Source organism: Alosa sapidissima, chromosome 24 (assembly GCF_018492685.1).
Source record: "Alosa sapidissima isolate fAloSap1 chromosome 24, fAloSap1.pri, whole genome shotgun sequence".
NCBI lineage: Eukaryota > Metazoa > Chordata > Actinopteri > Clupeiformes > Clupeidae > Alosa > Alosa sapidissima.
The window spans coordinates 3,131,776-3,143,861 of NC_055980.1; the positions used below are offsets into that span (position 1 = coordinate 3,131,776).

Genomic DNA, 12,086 nt, shown 5'->3' on the forward strand with positions numbered 1-12,086 from the left:
TAAGTACCTTGTGGAGGCCAGCGTCTCTCTGTATAGGCGTTTAGCAGATGTATTTACAGTGCTTGATGGCATCCTCACACACTCAAAGCCATTTTTCCACAGAAGCCTCTGCCTCTCTGGAGTGAGCTGGGGAAGCCTTTAGTGTCATCTCTCTCCCTCTCTCTCTTCCTCTCTCTCTCCCTCGCTCCCTCTCTCCCTCTCTCTCTCCTTCTCTCGGCTGCTCACTGGTGCGTTCACACAGCCATCGTGTTAATCTTTCTCTTCCCTCTCCCTTTCTCTTTCTTTTTCTTTCTTTCTCTCTCTTTCTCCCTCTCTCTCTCTCTCTCTCCCCCTGTATTTGGAGCTGGTGTGAATTAGGGTGTCCTGGCATAGTTGCTTGTCAATACTCTGTCTCACCTCAATCTTCGCCAGTAACAGCCCTTGCCCCCCCCCACCCCCCCACCCAACCCCGCCACCAATCTTCCCAATCTCTCTCTCTCTCACACACACATGCATACACACATAGATGGCTGGTGCAAGCGGAGGTGTTGAGGCCTGGTCCCGCCATGCTGTCGTACAGGGTTTTTTTTTTTAATAGCCTGGTTCACAGAAAGAGTCAACATGTCTGCCTGCTGAACCCCTCAGGGTGTCCAGTTGTGTCACCACTCCTCCAGCGCCCATAGTGTTGACCTCCTGCCCTCTGTCCCTCCATCCCTCTCTCTGTCATTCACTCTGTGTGTGTGTTCTCTCTCTCTTGCTCTTTCTCCGTCCTCCTCTCTCTCTTCCCTTCTCTCTCTGGCACTCTGTCTCTCCGTATCTCAATTTAATTCAAAGCTGCTTTATCAGCAGGCCTGTTTGGATGCAGTGTTGACAAAACTAAGGCTTAGAACAACAGAGGAATATAGCAAGTGTAAAAAAGAGAAATGCAAAAATAAAATGACTTCAAATAGCAGCAATAATATTGAATGAGATGAGGAGGAAGAAAAAGTGTGTGTGTGTGTGTTTCTCTCACACCCTGGCTGTTATTGCATGTGTGAATTATTTGTACAGTATATGCCAGTTGGGGACCTTGTGATGGGTTGTGATCCAGTGGCTTTCCCCTCCAGGACAGAGTGCTGGGCTGCCCATCTGTAAGGGGGTGGGAGGGAGTCCAGCACTGTCCAGGAGCTCTCCCCTGAAAACAAACACGCCACCTCTGCCTTGAGAGAGGCCTGCTGCTGACTCTGCAGCCATTGATTTCATTATCGCAGATCCAATGCTGCCCTCAGGGCTGTCCGCCGGACACTCCGCCTCATGTCCTTCACTTGAGCCCACTATTTTTATCCGTCTTTGTTTTTCTGTGTGTGTGTGGTGGGGGGAGTCCGCAGTGATGAGTTTGTGTGTACGTTGTCTGCATGAAGTGCCGTTGCAACACTAGCTAAGAATCGTTGTGTCAATAAGAGGGCGTAAGCTGTGCTGTTTGGATTGTGTTTTCATCTTTACCGTGTGTCCTGCCCACTAGTGACTCATCTGGGTTGTTTCCCCCAGTATGTTGGTGGAGGGTGTCCTGTGGTTTGAGTCTCCCCACTCTGCCTCTGTGCTTTCAGGGCAGTAATATCCATCTGGCAAGGTGACCAGTTGGGGGACTGCCTTTTCCACTCCCCTCAGCCCAAAACAAATGGAGGAGCACATTACCCACTTGTGTCAAACAATGTCAGACAGGCCCAGTGGCTCATACAAGTTTGTTATTTTGTTAAAAGGAAAAGAAATTCAGGTGATCCCTCCTGACACTGGCTACTTTATCATTTAACTCATGGAGCCGTTGTGGATTGGCTTCTCTTGGCAGGAAAGTTTAAACAGCACAACCCTTTAAGCCTTGGACACACTTGCAATATCGACACCTGAGACAGTCAAGTTGCATTAAAGCAACATGTTATTGACCTGGGCATTGTTTAACCAGTGTTATTAAAGAAAGCCGTATGTTTACTGCATGAGGTAGAAGGGCTGCTCAGCTCAGCAGAGGGTGGTCTTTCAATAGTATTGATGACAGCCCTGGAGGCCTTCCTTCTTTCCTTATGTGCTTGGCCTTCCTTCCCTCTCTGGAGCAGCTCCTGTCTTCTCTCCTGTTTCAGAGTTCAAGATCTCAGGCTCTGCTGGGGAGCAGCGCCATTGACCACCCACACCACCCTCCGACTGGATTGACAGCCATGCGCCCAAGGGTTATGGTCATGAGTCAGGGTGTTTGTCAACAGCTTGAAGAAATGGATGGCTGGGGAAACAAGACGAATACTCCATCAGCACCAGTTGTTTTGTTGCCAGTGCTTAGACTGGCTGCCACAGATAGCAATGGTGGTTACTTACAGAGCTGCTGTGTGTGCCTGTATGTTTGCGTGCATGTTGTCGTGTAAATGTGTGTACTGCAAATAAGCATGTGCAGGGGTTAGCTGTACCAGTTGGTTCCAGAGCCATTCAGAGCTGTTCCCTGCTGATCCAGTGGCTACGCGCCGCTGAAAAGCTGTGAGCAAGTGGAGTGTGAAAGACCCGTCCTTGAGCACGCGACTGCAGGGAGCACCGTGCCTCGGTCTCATCTCCTACAATACTGCTATATTTACCTTTGCTGTTTGACACACACCACACACACGCACCACACACACATTCACGCGTGCATCACACACACATGCACACACACACCTCACACTGTGTTTGCGGCACATAATGAGTTTGCTCTGGGCGAATGCTATGGGGGAAATAAAATTGGAGGCTGAAATGACTGGTTTGGAGGGCTTGCTGCAGGAGAGGTGGTTGTGCCGGGTGCCAGGCCTGAGGTAGCATGGGGTGGGGGTGGACGCAGGTGGCGTAAGAGTGGAGTAGCTGGCCGCAGGGATCCGGCGGCCTGCTGCGGCACGTGCCTAAAGCGGTCAGGAGCCTGATGCTTTTCCTGCCTCTATCTGTGCTCTGAATGTGGGATCAAATCTGCGTCTGTGTGTTGGGGTGTTTGTGTCTGCATGAAAATGTGTTGGGGTGTGTTTTTTTTGTCAGGCTGTGACCTGTGAACGTGGAGGATGTGGAGATTTACATCTGATACACACACATAGACACTGATATTCAGCATGCATCACTTAGCAGGGGAAAGTGTGGCCAAGATATCATGTGAATAATGGACAGCTCGGGTCATGTTGATTTAAATGTCCCATGGTCACATGTCCTTGGTGGTGAGGGAGGCTGAGTGACGGCCAGAAAGTGATGGACAGAGCGCATGAGCCTTTAGCCCCAGATGGTCCCTTCACTTTGATTACTGATCTCGGGCTCAAATTTTGGAGTCTGTGTGTGAAGTTGCATTTTTTTGTGTGTGAGTCCTGTTGGATTTTGGTGATTGTTTTATTTCTTTGTCTCTTGTTCAGTAGGCAGTAGGTCTTTAAAGCGCCCTCCTCAGCGCTCTGAAATGTGACGGTCTCCTTGTGTGCCTTTGGTCAGTGGGAGTTTGTCTTTATCAGCGAGGTGTCTCAAAGCCCCTCATTGAGTTCCCTCAGCTTCCTAAACCTGCCATTTTCTAAAACCAGCATGTGCACAATCACCGGCCCACAGCCCCCAAAACCATCTTTTTCTCAACCCTCAGTTTATATATTCTGAAATCTTTCACTTACACACTGACATTTTACTTCTTTATTTCAGACCAAAAGCCTTTTTCCGGTAGCTCACCTTTAAAAAGCTATTTGCCGGAACAGTGTGGAAGAATCTTCCATCCAGTTTACCCTTCCTGTCCTTCTCTCTCAACCCTGGCATGCTTTTTTTTGCTATTTTAACTCTGCTTTGTCTACCGTTGTCCTGTTCTCTTCTGGTGGTGTTTAGACTGAACAAAGGTTCTTATTATTCATATACTGTAGCTCTGTGTGTGTGTGTGTGTGCCTCTGTGTGAAATGTTGGCCATTAAAAACAAGGTGAACAGACTTTAGAGGGTATGGATGTCTCTTCAGCTGATTGTGTCCTCCCCAGCAACTGTCCTCTTGCTTGTTCTGCTCCCTGCTGTGCTGTCCCATAGTGTCCCCTACACACTGACCCTCCCCTGCCTCTTCTGTTGCACTGTCCCCTGACTCAGCATCAGAAGCAGGACGTCCGTTCTGACCCAACTGTTCATAGACACACAGGCCTCAAAAATCTCCCCACTAAGTCACACCTTTGACACCGCTTTGAATAGTGCATTTGTGTCTGGACATGCAAATGTGTGTTTGTTAGGCGAGGTGGCACATGATCAAAGCCACACACATCAAGTTGCCAGTGCAAGAGCTGGCATCTCCGATCACCTTGTAGGCCTCCTCTCTGCTCCATCAGAGAGTAATTGGAGTTCCACCTCTTCCGCACCCTGCACTGCCTGCCAGCCAGCCCAGCCCAGCCCAGCCCAGCCCAGCCCCAGCCCCACCTGGTCCTCCTCTGATCTCCTCACAGCAGTGCTGGGGAGCTGCCGTAGTGGGTGGGATGCAGCAGCTGGGTTTGAGCCTCTAAATCCCACGATTCTCCATTCACGCACCTGCCAGTATGCTATGCAGGGGGGATCTGGGAGCTGTACCGTTTGAGTCAGCGCACACGCTGCACTTGTTCCACACCTGTTCAGCCCGTGTCTTTACTCCCACAGAGCCTAGTCGAGGGGGCAGACTACATCCACACAATGAGCGCTGTCACTGGGTGCCTTGAGTGGTCAGATGTGCTTTCAGGGAGCTGTTTTAGCTGCTTCTTTTTTTTTTGTTTTCTTTCTTCCTTTCACTTTTTCACTCTTTCACAGATCTCCTCCAGCCACTTTCTCTGGAGGCTCGGGGGATTGTCCCTCTTGGCCCAATTAAAGGCATAAAGCCAGGCCTTGTTTTATGTGACTGTGCTCGCCTCTCTCCCGCATGGTGTCATAGCGGAAAGTGAGACGGATGGTGTTGCCTGTGGGGAGGTGGGTCTACCAGGACTCCCCTCTCTCTAGACCAATGTCCTTGCCTTTCCCCACCACCGCCGCCAGCGTCTGCTCTTTCCACTCATATCAGCGTGGATTCTTTTAGAGGTCGATTAAAGGTGCATCATTCGTTAAATATATTTTTCATGATTGCTTTTAATTAATAAATGGTAAATGGGGCCAGGATGAATCAGTCATTCTAACTAGGAGCCTTCCGAGGTACGTTCTTTTTAATCCACTGCAATTTGCCTCCCGTCCTTTGCTCTAGCCCTCTTTTTAAAGGGCAATATCATTATCAGCATTGTGTGGTGAGTGCATGACTCCTAAAATGCACAGGCCTTTTTGCACCATGAAACTCAAAGTCTTGGACCTTTTACTTGATGGTGTGGGTGAAGCAGACATTCAGCATTACTTTCCCTTTCCAAGTGCTTGTCTAGACGCCGATATGGCTGTACAGTACAGTCAGCCGGAGCTGGTAAGCATTATCTGGCATCTGGCTCTCTGCATGTTTTTCAGTCTGCTCTGCTCTGCTCATGGTGTTGAAAAACTCCACTATATATTGTTTGTTTTTGTCAGTTGAGAATATGAGGCCCTTCTACAAGCAGAAAAAAAGCTGCATTGAGCCCTTTTCAGAATTATTCTCCTTCATGTACTGTCAAAAACTAGATGTACCGCAGAGCGGTACAACATATGACCGCCGCCCAGTCCAGCACATTTTTTCCACAAAAATAAATCACGCTGAAAGGCCTTTATGATTCTAACGGTCTTATGCATTATCCACACTCAATTCTCACTGGTATCTGCTAGACAACAAGTACCAAAACATGATTAGTTCATAGATTTCACATGTAAAATTTATTTTTATACAACCCCACCCCATCTTGCCTGTTCATAATTCTGAGAAATTCTTGAATTGTTTGCATGTGTGCGTGTGTGTGTGTGTGTGTGTGTGTGCGTGTGTGTGCGTGCGTGCTTGTGTGTTTGCCTGCGTGTGTGTGTTTGTGCATGTGCATGTGCATATGCGTACATATGTCTACTGTGTGAGTATGTGTCATATGTATGATTATTGTGAATGTATGTGTGTGCGTGTGTATCTGTTTATGCACATGGGTGCACATGGAATGGGTTAACATGGCCCCTGGAGGCAAACATACGGAAAAAATTGGTCATCCTAGGCCCTACGGTTCTCAAGATATTCACAGAAAACTGTGTCTGCCCTACCCTCCTTTCGGGGGGTCCAGTACAGCGGGGGGGGGCTACAGATCAAAAAACGAAAAACGATGGTTCCATGCTATCCATATGGGGTTACATGCCCACCATGTTTCGTCTACCCTGGTCTTTCAGTGTCCCGGGAATCCTTGATGGAAATTTGGACATGCGAAAAAGAAAAAAAAAAATCTGACTGAACCTATATGACCACCGCTTCGCTGCGCGGCGGTCATAATGATTGTCTAATGCAAATCCTTTTGAGACTGCGAGAGCCATTATTCAGTTTGCCTTGTTCAGCAGTAAATGAACACATTTTGTAAAAAGCGTAAACTAAATGGACCTGGAGCAAGAACATCAAAACACAAAAACATGGCTGGCATCTTTTTTCCCCTCATTCAGGCACTCAGCGTTTCCTTGCACACTGCTCAATTTCACCTAGCTCTGTATCAGTAGCAGAAAAGAGTGACTATAATATACATATTATGTCCCCCGCTACCCTGATCAAATGGATGATAGGAGCTCATATCTCTCTCTCTTAAATGGACTGTTTTTTTTATAATGCAGGGTCACATGGAAGATACTTTTCCTGCTACTATTCTTCCTACTATACTTCCATCTTTGTGTTGGTGAAGATGCTATGATGGATATGTATTGGGAGTTAATGGCTCAGGCAGGTGGATCTGGAGGTCTTTGAGCTGGCCCTAGCCAAGGTCGCTCTCTTTTACCAGTGCCACTGTAGAGGACTAGAATGAATGTGAGTTAATGAAACTGGTTCCTATTCACCGTAATGCTTTACTGCTGGTTGCATTTCAATCAAGCATGTTAGCTTTAAGTGAAGATTGATAGTCTCACTGGAGTTATAAAGATTGCTGCTGCTGCAAAAAACCCTCAGGAATAAGTTTGATCCCCCCACAAACCCCCTCCCCTCTACTTGGATTTCATTAGATTCACCTCTTAAGAAAACAGTTACCATGGCAACGGGCCCTGAGTACCTCATGAAGAGATGAAGTGTAGAGATCAGGCCTAAGAGGACACCCTGGCATCGTTTTGCTCTCACTCGAGATTTTGTGTGCGAAAGATAGAGCAGATCAGGATGATGGGCTGTCAGGGGAATTCGGAACAGAGTCGTGCAGTCGGTGTGCTCCAGACTGGATCGCCATCTGTTTGGAAAGGGACCAAAGACGACAGTTTGACAGAACCGCCGTGGGGGGTGTGGGCTACCTTAGGCTTCCGCGTTGATCGTCTGCATACTACTCCCTGTCCGTTTGTACTGTACATGAGGAGATTCTAATTTTCCTGAGTAGTGGTGTCCAATGTTTGTCTTGCCTTCAGTAATGGAAAGGACTGGAGACAGAAGCCAAGTCCACCACGTGTATTCAATTTACTCTATAGATTGGTTTTCTCCCCGTGGGGAGCTTGGCTGAAGCGGCAGTATTGCTTGGAGACTTAAGAATTCTTCAAGCCTAAGCCATATTGTATCAGTGAAATCAATGCAACATTTTTGGTTCTACTTCACAGCCTCTAAATTTTAAATGATTTGATGGGGCTACAAAAACATGATTTAACATTCACGCTTTGCTACTTTCCTAACAATGGCACATTCCCCATCTACCGACGGAGGTGTTGCATGTTGCATAGAAATGTCACTGTGGTGTAATTGAATTGGATGATTTGGGAGGCAAGCACTCTAAGATTAGTCACACACTACGAAGCTAGGCATCATCGACAAAAAAATGTGTCATTACTGTGTGTGAAAATATGAAGGGCAAAGAAGACAAGGACTGATAGAGTGATCTTAAATCTGCAGTGATATCTTTCCATCGTTCTGTTCGTGACGGGGAGCATTTCTGTCAGGCTGCTCAGAAGTCCAGGACTTTGTAGGGTATTCTATTATTCAGCTTTAATGAAGGCCCAGAGAGCCAGGGTTCCTGCTGCCAGGTGAAGTGCAGCTGAACCTGCACAGATTGGATCTCTCCCAGGAGTGAGTGCTCTTCCCCAGCTCCTTACCCCTTGCTGCAGTTGGGGGGTTGGAGTGGAACTGTGCTCCTGGCCTGCAGAAGGCACGTCGCCCGAGTCTGAGCGCTACAGCAGCTGCCAGCCGCCAAACCAGGACGTCCGCTCCCGCCCTCGGATCCGTCAAATTAGCGGTCAGATGAAGAAAGATGAGCTCGTCATCCTCAGACAAGTCCCTTAACTAACACAGTCATGGGACGTGCGTCCGCCATTAGTCTCCCTCCCCCTGCACCCCTGCACTCCCTCTCCTGGGAACAGGCTGACGTGTGTTGCACATTGAAAGTCAAAGCAGCTCCTCTGACTGCCTCACTTCTCCCTCATCCTCCCTCATCCTCTTCTCCCTCATCCTCTTCTCCCTCATCCTCTTCTCTCTCTCCCCCATGCTGGCCTCTCTTGGTGTTTCCCTCTTGCCCATCCCTCCCTGGCGCTTATGTCCCCTTCTTTATCTCCACAGCCACCAGGTAATTGGCCCTTTTGTTCATCATTTAGACGGAGTGGGGAGGGATGCTCCAGCTAAGCAGCTGTGCAGGTTATCCCAGCCTTTCTAATCAAGCCCAGCCTAATTGGTGTAAATTGGGTTTGCGTGGGCTAGAGCTAACACATCATCCCACTGAATCCCCACTGATGGCACTGTACGCTCTTGTGTGTGTGTGTGTGTGTGTGTGTGTGTGTGTGTGTGTGTGTGCGTGTGAGTGAGTGTCTGTGCGTGTGAGTGAGTGTCTCTGTGTGTGAGTGTCTGTCTGTGTGTGTGTGTGTGTGTGTGTGTGTGTGTGTCTATCTGTCTGTGTCTTAGAGTAGTAGTTTCCCTGCTCATTTGATGATCTGAGCATAGAAACACAATGATGTACTGGGGCTCCATGAATAATAGATGGTGAATAGCAGCATTTGAGGCATTGGCACACTGGACGCTCTGCTTAACAGCCTGTGTGGATTATTTGTTTCTGTGTGTTTCATTCTGAGTGTCAAACACAACATCTGCCATTACCAAGGCCTCCACAGATGATTACATGTCAGCATCTTTGGGATGTACAGTACCTGGCTGCCTTTGTTTCTAGGGAGATTCCAGCTTCCAATGAATTATTCTTGGTTTGTGTCTGACTCTGCAGCAAATTTGGATGCTGTTTTTTTCTCTGACGCCGTGGCCTCCTGTCAGTTGTTTCATTATGAATGGCAGGGTGAAACAGTGTTGCTCCAAGGTTGTCAAATATTTGACGACTTCGGGAATTTTTGTTCCCACCTCACCTGACTTTGGTGGATTAAATATTGAGAAATGCAGCCGAGCCGAAGCAAAAAGTACACAAGCACACATGCAGAAGTACGAACACACACACACACACACACACACAAGCACACACACAAACACACACATACACGTATGCAGGAAGAGGGAAATGAAATGCAGGCAGCGCTAATGTGCTCAGCGTTCTAGCACAGCCCAGCTCAGCTATGTAGGTCAGGTGTAATTACTGCTGCAGGATAGATCTTCATATGAAACAAAAAGTCAGATATGGGAACAACCATGAAAGGCTAATAGCTGAGTCATAGCTTTATTATGCAAGCGGAACAATCAAGGCCCTTAGTTTGCCGTGTGACAGCCTCTTCCCTCACCGATGAATGCCCAGGGATGAGATGCCTGGTGTCATGGCATCAGCTGATCAATTAACTTGGAACTCTAAGGGGAAAATAATAATATTAACAGAGATTTGCTATCAGACAAGGCCGAAAAAGACAGATGCCCTCTTTCCCCAACAAGTCGTTTTGGCTTGGTTACCGGCACCGGTGGCAGTATGGCTGGCGTCCTCAACGGGAGCACAGTCCCAGGATGGTGCAGCTTCAAAGCGCTTGCCCAGCCTGCTGAGTCACAGCACGCACAGCAACATTTGGACGTGCATATGTGTGGCTTTAGCACTGATTGCGCCTGGGATGATTATTTTCTTAATGTGTGAACAATGTAGCATACATAATTGTAGCAGACAAAAATTTCCCAGCAAGCCTTGATTTTTGTAGGCTCATCTCATCTCCCTAGACTATGTTTTCCACAGCCATATCGCCATCTAATGAGATTGCAGGTGGACTTTACTGCAGCATTTTTTCATGTATTTGATTTCATGCATATCCTTAATTTGCCTGATTAACTTTTATGTGTTTCTGGTGGCTGTCAGAATTTATGGACATGCGTATATCCATGCCCAACATTAATTTGATCCTGTACTCTATTACTTTAGCCCCTCGAAATATGCCAATATGCTCTCATCAAAGTTGTTAAATCTAGCAAAAGTCTGAAGTCAAGATTCATCATCTTTTTCCCTCTAATTATCACATTTATTAGTTTTATCCCAGCTTGATGTTCAAACCAGTGGTTTATTATGCCATCAATTCTGCTAATTCTTGCATTGATTGGTCCCCAGTTAATTACATGTACCATCAACAGCCTCCAATTTTAATGACAGAGAAAACACTAATTCCATTACATTCCCACAGTCTTATCCACGCTGTTAATTGGACTTAGGACAGCTTTGTGTGTGTGAGGCGGAGGAAACTCCCAGTTCTGTTCATTTGGTTATTGCAGAGTGGTGTATTCTCTATCCGCGCAGCTGCGGGCCTCACTGGAGGTCAGGATAAGGCTTAAGGGTCATTCCACGTCAATTGAACCAGGGCCCACGCACTTAGGTCTCAAAAAATTCTGAAAAAATTACCAGGTGTACCTATGTTACCCAGGAGACACACTGTAAAATTACTCTTAGGTAAGATCAATACTTTCCAAGATACGGCCAGTTTTACAGAGGGAGGGGGGTGTCGATTTTGGTCGGCCTCTTTTTTTTGTCAAAGTTCACAAGCCCACAGCGGAAGAACTAAACCATGTAGGAGGCTCAAATTTTGCATGCTGGTACATAAATAAGAATAGTATGTAGCAAAATCGTCATGTTTGGTCTGGATAATCCTGCATGGTCATAGCTGTCCCTCAAAGTTGATATAAGTTTTATTGGAGTTTTTGGCTGGGCTCTGTTTAGGCCTTCAGAAGACATATTTGTACTCAACATAGACTCTTGATTTATTTTCCTTACTGAGATAAGTAGAAACACTCTCACAAAAAGCAATGAACAGAAAATAAATTCCTTCAGGGTCTGAACAGCAAACCTTACTAATCTGAAAAATCATTTTGGTTCTCATTTTCAGAGCACCCAAACACCTTGTGGGAATATGCAAAGATTTTTTTTTTTTCATATTTTTTTTTCTTTATTCTCCATGAGCCTTTCTTTTTAAAAACACCAATTTGACTTGTCTTATGCAAATCTTTCTTTTTCTCTTTCCACCCTGAACATGGGCAAAATGCACCATTGAGATCAATATGTTTTGTATAGAGCTACCACAGGTTACTCTATACAACCACAGGTGGCACTGTGGTAACTCTACACAAAACATATTGATGTCAATGGGGCATTTTGCCCATGTTCAGGGTGGAAAATAAAAAAGAAAGATTTTCATAAGACAAGTCAAATTGGTGTTTTTAAAAAGAAGGGATCATGCATTTTTTGTATATTCCCACAAGGTGTTTGGGCGCTCTGAAAATGATAACCAAAATGATTTTTCAGACTTGTGAGGTCTGCTGTTCAGACCCTGAAGGGATTTATTTTCTGTTCATTGCTTTTTGTGAGAGTGTTTCTACTTATCTCAGTAAGAAAAATAAATCAAGAGCCTATGTTGAGTACAAATACAGTATGTCTTCTGAAGGCCTAAACAGCCCAGCCAAAAACTCCAATAAAGAGGGACAACTATGACCATGCAGGATCATCCAGACCAAGCGTAACGATTTTGCTACATACTATTCTTATTTATGTACCAGCAAGCAAAATTTGAGCCTCCTACATGGTTTAGTTATTGCGCTGTGGGCTTGTGAACTTTGACAAAAAAAAAAGAGGCCGACCAAAATCGACACCCCCTCCCCCTGTAAAATAGGCTGTATCTTGGAAAG

The 12,086-nt window shown here is 46.4% G+C and overlaps 1 protein-coding gene across 1 annotated transcript in view; it reads left to right on the plus strand.

The window, feature by feature from the left end:
• Positions 1 to 12,086, plus strand: part of dock1 (dedicator of cytokinesis 1) — a 216,565-nt gene that overhangs the window by 127,642 nt on the left and 76,837 nt on the right.